Consider the following 12,713-nt stretch of genomic DNA (forward strand, 5'->3'; position numbering starts at 1 on the left):
ATCCACCCTGGTTCCCTACACTCTGTTAAAGTCAACCTTCACCCAAAACTTAAATGTATCCCCATATTCCCGATACGCCAGCCTGTAACTAAACTGCATTTTTTAAAGGGGCAGGAGCAATTACTTTTCTTGATGGTAACTGCTCCCACTTCCATATTCCTTGCTTTGGAGCAAATCCCCCACCTCTGTAACCTCCTGGGATAATGTCACACACCTCAGGAGGCCACAAGATCAAGTTCACGGCAACCAAACACACTGATGTACTAGAATGCCAAGTCAATAGGAAGTCACAGCCAGCTCCCAAAGCCAACATGGCAGTGTGAAGGATCTAAAGCCCTGAGAAGAATTGCCTATTGTAAAGTGACCAGATTTTTTAAATGAAAATGAAATCCTATTTTAAATGGACTCTCTGTCCATCGCTGCTGCTGCTACTACAGGGTGGGGAGAAGATCACTCTGTCAGGGAAGGCAAGAAGGTTAGCAGGCAGGCCGGCGGCTGACCAGGACTTGAGCCAAGGCAAAAGAACATGCGAGCGGAGCTGAATGGGCATGCACACGAAACTGAAGAAATATTCCCTCCGCTCCGACCAGCACATGACCATCAGAAAGAGGCACAGATAATGGAAAAAAGACACCCCCCTAAGCTAGTTAGAGCGGCGGAGCGGGGGTGTGTAATTCTGATTTTTTTATTTATTCTGCACTGACTGTCTTTGAAATTGCCCGAGCCCCTATTCAAATCCAATCCGGGGACAGACTTGGTCCGGGGACAGTGTCCTCAACCTGGGGACTGTCCCCGGAATCCGGGGATGTCTGGTCACCCTAGCCTATTGGGAAGACAGTGCTGGACTCCATGGGCTGCTAAGTCATTTTAGCTCTCAGGTGCCATGGCTGGTAACAGTCTATAGCATTCACCCAATCTGCATAAGGTGCAAGGAAGTTGGGAATTGTAGTCTATAGGTGGCAAAAACATACTTGCAAGCTACAGGATATTTCCATCCACCACCAGCTTTGTTACTGTAAAGGATGGACAGGCTGGAAACAACAGAAAGTGCAAAAATATTATTCTAAAAAGGCAAGTGAAGTCTATTTTTTTTTTTAACATTAGCAACTCTAAATGGCTTTAAATGTTCCTTGGCAGTATAAATATCCGCTGTATTCCTATAGTGAACTCCTACTTGTCAATACAACCAATGTCCAATAAAAAGATGAGGACTGTGTGAGGTCTAAACTCCTACCTAAAACCAGCTAGGTTGACTAGGACTTGCTTTAGGGGAGGCATTGTCATAGACCAGGGGTGGCAAACACAAGGCCCACGGGCCGAATCCGGCCCGCCAGACCTTGCCATGTGGCCTGCGCATCCGTGATCCGAACAGGTCGATCCGCGGAGCGCACCGCTGCCTCGGCCTTAGGAAAGGCCGTGGCTTCGGCCTAGCGCCGAAGCGGTTGGCCATCTTGGTACACCCGGCGGCTGCCTAGGTCCCACCTTCTGGAGCCTGCAGCTCCTATGATTGACGTCCCGGAGATCCAATCCCCTGCTGCGGGACGTGTGACGTCCAACATAGGCGCCGCAGACTCCACAAGGCGGCAATTACAAGCCTCCTCCAGTCCATACCATGCACTGCAAAGATCCCGGCTCGGGCAGGGGGCTCTCCTTTCTTCTCCCCCTCCTTTCTGGCTGGCTGCATGTCAGGTAGGTGAAGTCAGTGTATGTCAGGTAGGTGAAGTCAGTGTATGTCAGGTAGGTGAGGTCAGTGTATGTCAGGTAGGTGAGGTCAGTGTATGTCAGGTAGGTGAGGTCAGTGTATGTCAGGTAGGTCAGTGTATGTCAGATAGGTCCATGTGTGTCAGGTAGGTCCATGTAGGTCAGTGTATGTCAGGTAGGTCAGTGTATGTCAGGTAGGTCAGTGTGTGTCAGGTAGGTGAGGTCAGTGTAGGTCAGGTAGGTGAAGTCAGTGTATGTCAGGTAGGTCTATGTATGTCAGGAAGTTGAAGTCAGTGTATGTCAGGTAGGTCCATGTAGGTCAGTGTATGTCAGGTAGGTCAGTGTATGTCAGGTAGGTGAAGTCGGTGTATGTCAGGTAGGTATATGTATGTCAGGAAGTTGAAGTCAGTGTATGTCAGGTAGGTCCATGTATGTCAGGTAGGTCCATGTATGTCAAGTAGGTCCATGTATGTCAGGTAGGTGAGGTCAGTATGTCAGGTAGGTGAAGTCTATGTATGTCAGGTAGGTCCATGTATGTCAGGTAGGTGAAGTCCTTGGGCCAGATTCTCATACATTCGCGCTGCTCCTGGGCAGCGTAATATATGAGATCTACGTTACACCGCCGCAGGTCTACAGGTTTACATCCTGATTCTCAGAACACTTACCTGTAAACTTGCGGCGGTGTAGCGTTAGATTGCTCGTCGCAAGCCCGCCCAATTCAAATGGGGAGGGCACCATTTAAATTAGGCGCGCTCCCGCGCCGAGCGTACTGCGCATGCTCCGTCGGGTAAATTACCCGACGTGCATTGCGCTAAATGACGTCGCCCCGACGTCATTTGCCTAGATGTATACGTAAATGGCGTCCAGCGCCATTCACGGACGTCTTACGCAAACGACGTAATTTTTATTGAATTCGACGCGGGAACGGCGGCCATCGTTAACATTGGTTGCGCCTGCTAATTAGCAGGGGCAACCTTACGCGTTGGGTACGCTACGCAAACGACGTTAATTCGCTGCGTCGACCTCGCGTATGTTCGGGAATCGCCGTACTTACCTAATTTGCATAGACGACGGGGAAAAGCGACGATGCGACACCTAGCGGCGGGAAAAAAAATTACTTTTAAGATCTGACAGCGTAACAGCCTTACGCTTGTCAGATCTAATGGGTACCTATGCGCAACTGATTCTGAGAATCAGTTGCATAGATACCCGGGGCCAGATGAGGTGTTACGACGGCGCTAATGGTGTTGCGCCGTCGTAACGCCTTTGAGAATCTGGCCCATAGTGTATGTCAGGTAGGTCCATGCATGTCAGGTAGCCCATCCCATCCTATCCCACCCCACCATACCCCATCCCATCTCATTCCATCCCATATTAAATAGCGGACACATAGTCTTATAGATACAACCGGCCCTTTGAGGGCAACCATACTGCTAATGCGGCCCCCGATGAATTTGAGTTTGCCACCCCTGTCATAGACATTCACAAAACAGATCAAGAATCTATTGTATTATCTATCAAAACAATAAGTCTGTCATTGGACAGCTTATTTTATCAAGGCTCAAGGTTTCACACTAGCCTTGATGTTAAGGTCAAAGTGAGTTGGCTGCAAATCGTTGAACTGTCCACCTATTTCAATGGAAAGATTTCTCAGTTTCCCGGGAAAACATTTCAAGTATGGATTAGCTGTAAACATCTTTGTAGGTTCCTCAGCATTGTTCATCTTGTGCATTGTGTAAGGCCTCCCAGTAAAGGACTATTTCCTGTGGCTTGATTTTATGAGATGTCACAAGATTCCGATAAGCGCACACAGAGAATGATGGCTTAGAAGCAAAAAATATAGGCTTAGTGTGTAACTCCTGTAATGAAATCTTCAACTTCTCCAGACACATTCCTATGTACACATCCTCAAATTTAAAAAATGGTATAGAGGATGAGATGTTGAAAATCCTTTGGGCAACATCTACGGAGAGCACGTAGCCTGGACCTGCACAAAAGGGGGGGTATTTCTCACCATTATATTCCTTTTTACTTATGTACCACTTGTGAAAGATAAAACGTACAGGGGAGCCGTCTAGCAATATATCCCCTGTGAAAAGATTTGAAGTCGGATTTTTATGCAGGAGAAGTTTAACAAGGTAATATGTATTGACAAACATGTCTGAATCTGTTTCATGACGTAGTGGGTCTGAGGGCAATGATTCACATCCAGTCTAAACCCATTAAAGTTTTTATGGTCAAGTTGTAATAGGTGTCTACAAAATCTTTTTGAATGATGTCTTTGTAGTGTTCAACTCTTCGATAAACTGTCGAGTTTACTGGGGCTTGTGCAAGAAGAAAGAAGGTCACCACTCGCTTTCCCTGGATGAGTTGCTCTTTCCCCCACGTTTTGCGGATTGACATTCGCGCCTCTATCTGGTCGTATGTTGTAGTCACCAGGAGCACCAGAAATGGAGGGTTTTGTTTGCAGTTTGATTCAGGCACCGTCATGAAGTGGTTCCTTTTATAGTCATTTTTAATGGAAAAACGGTTTTCTGATTCGTTGAAGCAATAAAAGCAAAAGTATGTATGATAGTACCAAGTACCAAAGTACCAAAACATACCCAAACAAGAAAAAAACAGGAGTGCCACAAAAACCACCTTCTTCCGAGGCATCTGGAAAAAAAATAGAGAAGTAGTGTCAATAAGATCATTAATTATACAATAAAAAAAAATCATTAATATAGTAGAAAAAAAAAATCCTCCCCTCCCCTTTTTTGGGGGGGTGGGGGTGATGTTTTTTTCCCCCTTCTTTTCTTCCCTGTAATGGGGGGGAAAAGAATAATTTTGAGATGATAGTATAACACATTATTAGAATCCTGGATTTTCTATGTGATGGTGTACATTGTGTAGGAGTATGGTAATATGAAGTAATATTGAGGAGATAGGGGAAGTAATGAAATATATTATTAGAATATTTTCACGTTGTGGGTATTGCATAAGATATATGCCAAACTAAGCACGGAACTACTGTATTATTTTTGTACATAGTAAGCACCAAACTATTTTTTTAATAATGGAATAATGTCACATTGTTGGGACTATATAAGGTATAAAACACATATAGCGTTGAAGTAATTATTATTTTTGCAAACGTAATTACATTTTTTTTTTTTCCGGTAATGAAGAGGAAATGAAGAGGAAAGAGATGAGAGGTGTATTGTTATATTTCGGTTGTGTCACTATGAGTATTGGGTGGGAGTATGGTGATATTAAGTAATGTCAGGATATAGGGGAAGTAATAGTATTATATAATTAGAATATCATCATGGTGTTGGAATGGTATAAAGGTATCATACACTAAGCATTTAATTATTATGTTGATTCTGTTATTTAACCACTTGACAACTGGGCACTTACTGTAAACCCACTTAATAACCAGACCAATTTTCAGCTTTCGGTGCTCTCACATTTTGAATGACAATAACTCAGTCATACAACACTGTAACCAAATTAAATTTTGTCCTTTTTTTTCCCCACAAATAGAGATTTCTTTTGGTGGTATTTGATCACCTCTGCGGTTTTTTATTTTTTCGCTATAAATGAAAAAAGAACGAAAATGTTGTAAAAAAAATGAATTTTTCTTCATTTCTATATAACATTTTGCAAAAAACGAATTTTTCTTCATAAATGTTGCCTAAAATGTATACTGCTACATATCTTTGGTTAAAAAAGTATCGTCACAAATTCACGAGTTGTGGTTTTAATTAAAGGTTCTTTACGTAAGAAGAATTCCGCAGCTTGATATCCCAGATGGTGGGGGATAACCGTGTACAGCGAGCACACATCTGCTGTAACTAACAGTACATCGTCCTCAACTGATAGTACTGAGATCTCTCTCATCACCTGCATTGAATCCTTTAAGAAGGCCGGAGTTTTGTTTACTGCTGGTTGCAAAAAGACGTCTATGAACTTGCCAATTCTTGAAGTAAGGGAGTTGATGCCACTTACTATTGGCCGACCTGGAGGGAGGCTTTCACCACAACTCGTGAATTTGTGATGAAACTTTTGAATTTCGCAATGGAGCATAACTTCTTCTTCTACGGGGGGCAATTCTACCTGCAAAGTACCGGGGTTGCGATGGGGGCCAAATTTGCCCCCAGCCTGGCAGGGCTATTCATGGCCCTATGGGAACATGATAGGCTCTTCTCCCTGAATGACCCCCGCCTTCTAATATGGCGAAGATATATAGATGACGCCTTCTTTCTGTGGAAAGGCAGTGAGGAATCCTTAGAAGTTTTTATGAAGTCTTTGAATGAGAACAACTGGGGCATTCGATTCATGTATGAACATAGTGCCACGAGTGTCAACTTTCTTGATTTGGTGATCTTTAGGGAAGGAAATGCCCTGATGACCAAAACCTTTTTTAAAGACACAGACAGGAATGGGTTTATTCCAGTAGATAGTGGCCACCATCCCAACTGGCTGAACGCTATCCCGAAAGGCCAATTTCAACGTATTAGACGCAAATGTTCGAGAACAGAGGACTTCGAATCACAGGCCGTCATCTTGAAGAATCGTTTTTTGGAAAAGGGGTATGAATTTACAACTCTTGATACCAATATAGAAAGTGTGCTATTGATGGACAGATCTAAGCTATTGGCTCCTAAAAGTAAGATTAAGGATGACAAAAACTCGGAATTCCAATGGTCTTTTTTGACCACTTTTTCCTCCAAATTTTGGTGGGTGAAGAAGGTTCTGTCCAAATACTGGCACGTTCTTAAAAGCGATAAGATCCTGGGACCCCAGTTACCTCCCGCCCCCAAAGTACTCTTCCGGAAGAATCAAAATCTAAAAGATCTCCTAGCCCCCAGTGTGATTGATCCTCCTGCCAAGATCACCATGTTTGGTTCCCTAAAGGGCTTTTTTCCTTGCAAACGCTGTAAGGTGTGTGCTTCTGCTACAACTATCAGAACGGGCACCTTTAGCTCTGCAGTCACCTCCCGGCACTATCAAATTCTGATCTTATCACCTGTGACACCATTGGGGTCATCTACCTCCTCTTTTGCCCTTGTGGCTTACAATATAGAGGAAGAACAATTCGGGCTCTTAAGATCAGAATAGGGGAGCATGTTGCTAATATAAGGAAAGGATTTGAGGAACACAGTGTGTCCTCTACACTTTAAAAAGTATCATGATCAGAATCCAGCCTTGCTTCATGTCATTGGGATTGAAAAATACACCCCTCATTGGAGGGGGGATGACATGAAGCGACAGATCTCACAGCGTGAGACCAGATGGATTTTCGATATGATGTGCTACACCTCGCACGGGTTAAACGTGGAATGGGATATCAATTGCTACATTGATAACAGCTAATTGATCAAAACCTCCCCCCCCTTTTTTTGCCCCATGTTTGCCTGTGCGAGTACCATCGTTCTGACACTGTATACCATATTAGGTGCAGGATGTGTACATGCATCCATAGGGGAACACCCCTGACCTTCCATTTTCCCACTCTATCCCTTTAAACAATCATGCTAGATATATGGAATATATATTTTTTGGTTTTACATTTGTATTTCCATATTTATTTTATGTCTACATCCTAGTATACATATAATTTTATATTTTTTGGGGAATACCTACTCAAATTTGTTTTTCTGTAGGTGTTCTGATTTTTGTGGTTAATCTATGGGATAGTTATTCCTTAATTATCCATTGTTCCTGATCTGCAACAATGTTTCAGTGTAGCAGTTCCACAAATCCATTTATCCATTTGTTGCAACTGGTTCTTATATGTTACTGATTTAGCAGTGCCTTGCTCCCTGCCTTTGACAGAGATAAGTTTGCATACATTGCTATTCTCCCCCATTCATAATATTTACACTGACATTGAGATGGATATGAGAGGGAGTATATAATCTTTTACATCTGTATCCCGCAAGAAGATTGGTTATATATATTTTTTTAATGATTATATTTATTTTATTTTATTTTGATTTGTATTTTTATTTTTATGGATTTATATATTTTATAAATGTCAGGATTTATTTCAGCCATGCATTTTGTATTTTTATAATTGTCCATATATGTGCTCCTATGCATACAATAGTTTCTGTCCACATGTTCCGTGCTGCACATGCCCAGGGATGGACTGGCCATTGGGACTACAGGGAGTTTCCCGGTGGGCCGATGGCTCAGTGGGCTGGCTTCAGTGACAGTGGACCGCCTCTCCCCTCCGCTACTCTGTCTCTCCCTCCCCGCAGCACTCACCTGGGGGGAACAAAGAAGCAGGGGGAGGAGCAGGGGGGATGACAGAGGAACATGGGGGAGGGGACAGACAGCTGACTCAACAGCTATGGCCTGGGAGTTTCTCACTTCTGCCTAATCTTGTCCCATAACGGCGGGCACCGAACTGATTCTTTGCCCCGGGTGAAATAATTTCTAGCTTCCCCACTGGTACTGCCTATAAGAGTACCAGTACCAGCCGTTCTACTCTTATAAATAGAACGGCTAGTGGCTAGTGAAGGGGGAGAGGAGGCTTGGGTAGCTGGGGGGGGGTGGGAGTTGTCCGGCCGCCATGGGAGAGACCTGTCAAAGTGGGCCAGTCTGGATGAAGTCCAGGGCCAAATTTCTGTCCCAGTCCAGCCCTGCACATGCCGGTTCTCATATGAGGGCAGCGCGGGGATGTTTGAGAGAAATTTTTATACTTTTTACTCTTTTTCTGATCTGTAAATTCCATAATGTAGATGTAACTGAGGTCCTTCCATCTAGATTATATATTTTTTTGATCAATTTTTGTAGTTCCTCTAGAGACGCGGGGACACGGATTAATTTCCTGTGTTTCCAGTGTCTCTCATATAAAACATAGTGGCAGGTAACGTTCTTGAGACTGCCTCCTTTCCCAGTGGAAGCCTGTTAGAAGGGCGAAACGCCGCGTAGGTTGGAGCATATATTTTTTCAAAGACGTTGCCATTATTTAGCCTGCTGGTTGCTACCGAGGCTACCTGGATTTTAATATACCGCTTCTTTTTGTTTTATTGTTTCTGTTTAAACTGCTACTGCACAAGTATCAATACTGTTTTTATTCAGAAACCTTTCTATTAAAGAGGTGTTTTTGCTGGAAAGTATTACACTATGAAGTCCTCTTCTTTTTTTACTTTGTTGCTACCTTATTTTTAAAACATCCGGGAGAGCTGTGTATGCTGATTGCCTTACTGCTGAGGAGTGGATTACAAGCGCTGCTGCACCTGAGAAGCACAGAACGCCAGATCTTTTCTACCTGCAGGAACTACAGCTCCCAGGTCCGGGATGATATGCCCTTAAGATCGTCTCTCTGGTAAGAGGCTCATTTATCTACACTGTTCACTGTGTTATCTGCACTGTATGGATGTACCAACATTTCTACATTGAAGCAAGCTGATCGCTGGTGTCAGAAACTAGGAATGTTTGTTTATGGACTGTAGTTGATTCTATGCACTTATTATCAGTTCATGTGCTTTGGACTAAATTTTTTTTACACAGGAAATTTGTATCACAGACTTTATTCTGGTTTATTTTATCATATGTTATTTTTCCTTTTTTCACTTATAAGTTTGTGGGTTGCGCACTATCACCTTACTAACATGCTGGTCATAGTGCATGCTTGGCCAATCATCAGCCAGCAATGCACGGCGATGCCGCAGTGAATTATGGGCCGTAACGCGCCACTCGAATTTGGCGCGAACGGCCCGTAACATTCGTTTTTCGACAAACTGTCGAACATACGATGTTCGAGTCGAACATGGGTTCGACTCGAACACGAAGCTCATCCCTACTGGTAAGCTCCCGAACCAGAATAAGCGGTTAAGGGCAGTATTGGCTTCAGGCATAAATACGTTTGTGGTTTTAGTAGAATCGAGTGATTGTTGGTAACATCTCAGCTCAGCCAAAAAGGGATTGTTGTTGGTATTTGTATATTTTTGGACATCAATGACTATAGTGTGTTATTTTTGAAGCTGTGGCCGGCAGTGTTAATTTTGGCAGCAAATTTCAATGTAGTTTTAGTCTTATGCCGCGTACAGACGGTCGTTTTCTGCGATGTAAAAAAAACGACATTTTCTGTGAAGTAAAAAACGACATTTTTGAAACTTCAATTTTCAAAAACGATGTTGCCTACACACCATCGTTTTTTCACAGTGCTCTAGCAAAGCGAGGTTACGTTCACCACGTTTTTCCATTGAAGCTCGCTTCATAACTAGCTTCTGGGCATGCGCGGGTGTAAAAAAGTTGTTTGAAACGTCGTTTTTTGCTACACACGGTCAATTTCTGTGAAGTAAAAAACGACGTTTTGAAAAACGACACATAAAATTGAAGCATGCTTCAATTTTTTTTGGTCGTTTTTCAGAAGACATAAAACGTAGTTTTCTCCCACACACGATCAATTAAATTGACGTTTTTAAAAACGTCGTTTTTTTACATCGCAGAAAACGACCGTCTGTACGCGGCATTAGGACTAACATGGTAATTTATTTTTAGTCCCATTTTAGTCTTCAGCAATTGTTTTAGTATTCAGTCGACTAAATCTCCAATACATTTTAGTAGACTAAAACTCATTTTAGTTATCTAAAATCTAATAAGTGTAATTAAATTGTAATGCATTATTTAACATTTCTCTACAATTTCCAAACTCATTATATACTGCAGGAGTGAAAAATCGAATATGTTATTATTTATGTTATTGAGGTATGAACATGCACTACAGACCAGTGTTAATTTCAAAGTCATATTTCAACTTAGTTTTAGTCTTGGTCTTTTGACTAAAATGTCATTTAAGATTTAGTCGTATTTTAGTCTTCTCAATTGTTTATGTTTAGTCGTATTTTAGTCGACTAAAATAGTATTCATTTGGACGACTAAAATGTTTTAGTTGACAAAATTAACACTGATGGCCGATATATACATTTATATAAAATATATATCATTCCAACAAAACTACAGTGTAAGAGGTTGATTTACTAAAGGCAAATAGACTGTGCACCAAATCTTAGTAAATTTGGTAAATCTTCTCTTTGTAATAGAGAAAATACCCAATCACGTGCAAGGAGAATACAAAATGAAAAAATATTAGGTAGATTCAGAAAGAGTTAGGCCGGCTTATCAGTAGATAAGCTGACCTAACTCAGAATCTACGCCGACTTATGTTTAAGTGTATTCTCAAACAGAGATACACTTAAACATATCTAAGATACGACGGCTTGCGCCGTCCTATCTTAGGTTGCAATATTGAGGCTGGCCGCTAGGTGGCGCTTCCATTGTGGTCGGCGTAGAATATGTAAATTAGTAGATACGCCGATTCACGAACGTACGCCCGGCCAACGCAGTACATTTACGCCGTTTACGTAACGCATTACAGGCCTAAAGTTATTCCATCAAATAGATGGAATAGTAATGTTAAGTATGGCCGCAGTTCCCGCTTCGAAATTCAAAATTTTTACGTTGTTTGCGTAAGTCGTCCGTGAATAGGGATTTACGTAGTTTACGTCCACGTCGAAATCAATAGGCCCGTGCGGCGTACTTAGCCGCAATGCACACTGGGAAATGTAGGCGCCCGGCGCATGCGCAGTTGTAAAAAAACTTAAAAAACGTAAGGTCAAGCTCCATTAACATAAAACACGCCATCTTACACACATTTGAATTAGTCGCCCTTACGCCCGCCCGCTTTAGGCTACGCCGCCGTAACTTAGCAGGCAAGTCCTTTGAGAATCAAGTACTTGCCTCGCTAACTTACGGTGGTGTAGCCTAAACACGCTAAGCTACGCCGCCGCAAGTTTACACCAATCTCTCTGAATCTACCTACATGTGTTTTTGCTTGCACATGATTGGATGTTGGAAGTCAGCAGAGCTTCTGCTCATTTATTAAGCTCTGTAGCAACTGCACTTTGCACAGTGTATTTGCCTTTAGTATATCAACACCTTTGTTGCAATTGTGCTTGTGCTACATGACTGGTGGAGTGGTCATCTTTGGTCCTCCGATAACTACAATCTTTTCACAATTAGCTTATGCCCCCCCGAGAACAAATGACATCTATCTAGTTTAGATAAACCAAAAAGGTGTTGCACTGTTCCATAAACAATTACAATTATATAAGCCATACATATCACTATTGATGAAGCAATAAAATATAAAAAAATTCCAAAAAATTGTCCCAAAAAAGTGAGAGTCCACCAAGAAGTGAATATACTGTATTGGGGTTGATTTATAAAAACTGGAGAGTGCAAAATCTGGTGCAGCTCTGCATAGAAACCAATCAGCTTCCAGGTTATAATGTCAAAGCTTGATTGAACAATCTGATGTTAGAAGCTGATTGGTTACCGTACACAGCTGCACCAGATTTTGCACTCTCCTGTTTTAGTAAATCAACCCCATTACATCTTTGTGAATAAAAGCCTCTCTTCTGCACCAGCCACCATTAATAAAAAAAAGCTGCTTACCAGAGATGCAAACCTCAAAAATGTAAGTCTGACAGAACTCGAGGGACAAAACCCAGATCCCAAATGGATGAATGCCATCAGTATACAATCACCAGTTGTATTATTGGCATAACACAATAACTTCTAGGAAGCTCTGATTGGGTCTCCAGTGAAGGATGCCTCTCGCTCTCACACACAATGATTGTCACACGTAGAGCGAAGAGAATCTACAAAGTGAAGTACATCCCAAATTATAATTATTAAGAAATCAGCATAAACTCACAAGCAGAGACAAAGACAGCCTTCAGTTCTATAGGCGTGAGTTCATCTGAAGGCTTGTATAAACATTCTACGCCTGTATGTAGTCATCTCTAAATGGGAGTTTAATAACTTTTTTTAATAACTTGTAACTATAGCAATGGAGATGAAACCTGAGGGCATCAAGAGCTAATTCATGGGGAATGCAGGAATATAATGCTTTAACATCCATTGTGATCCAAATGGAAGTGTCGTTCTATTTCATACTTTCAGTGCTAGCTAAAACAGCTGTAGCGTCTTTAATGTACCCCAGTAACCTT

General features: G+C 42.1%; 1 pseudogene; it reads right to left on the reverse strand.

Moving 5' to 3' along the window:
- Positions 1-3,011: 3,011 nt before the first annotated feature.
- Positions 3,012-12,444, reverse strand: LOC120927959 (annotated as a pseudogene).
- Positions 12,445-12,713: the final 269 nt, after the last annotated feature.

The sequence above is a fragment of the Rana temporaria genome, chromosome 2, assembly GCF_905171775.1.
Source record: "Rana temporaria chromosome 2, aRanTem1.1, whole genome shotgun sequence".
NCBI classification, from domain to species: Eukaryota; Metazoa; Chordata; class Amphibia; order Anura; family Ranidae; genus Rana; species Rana temporaria.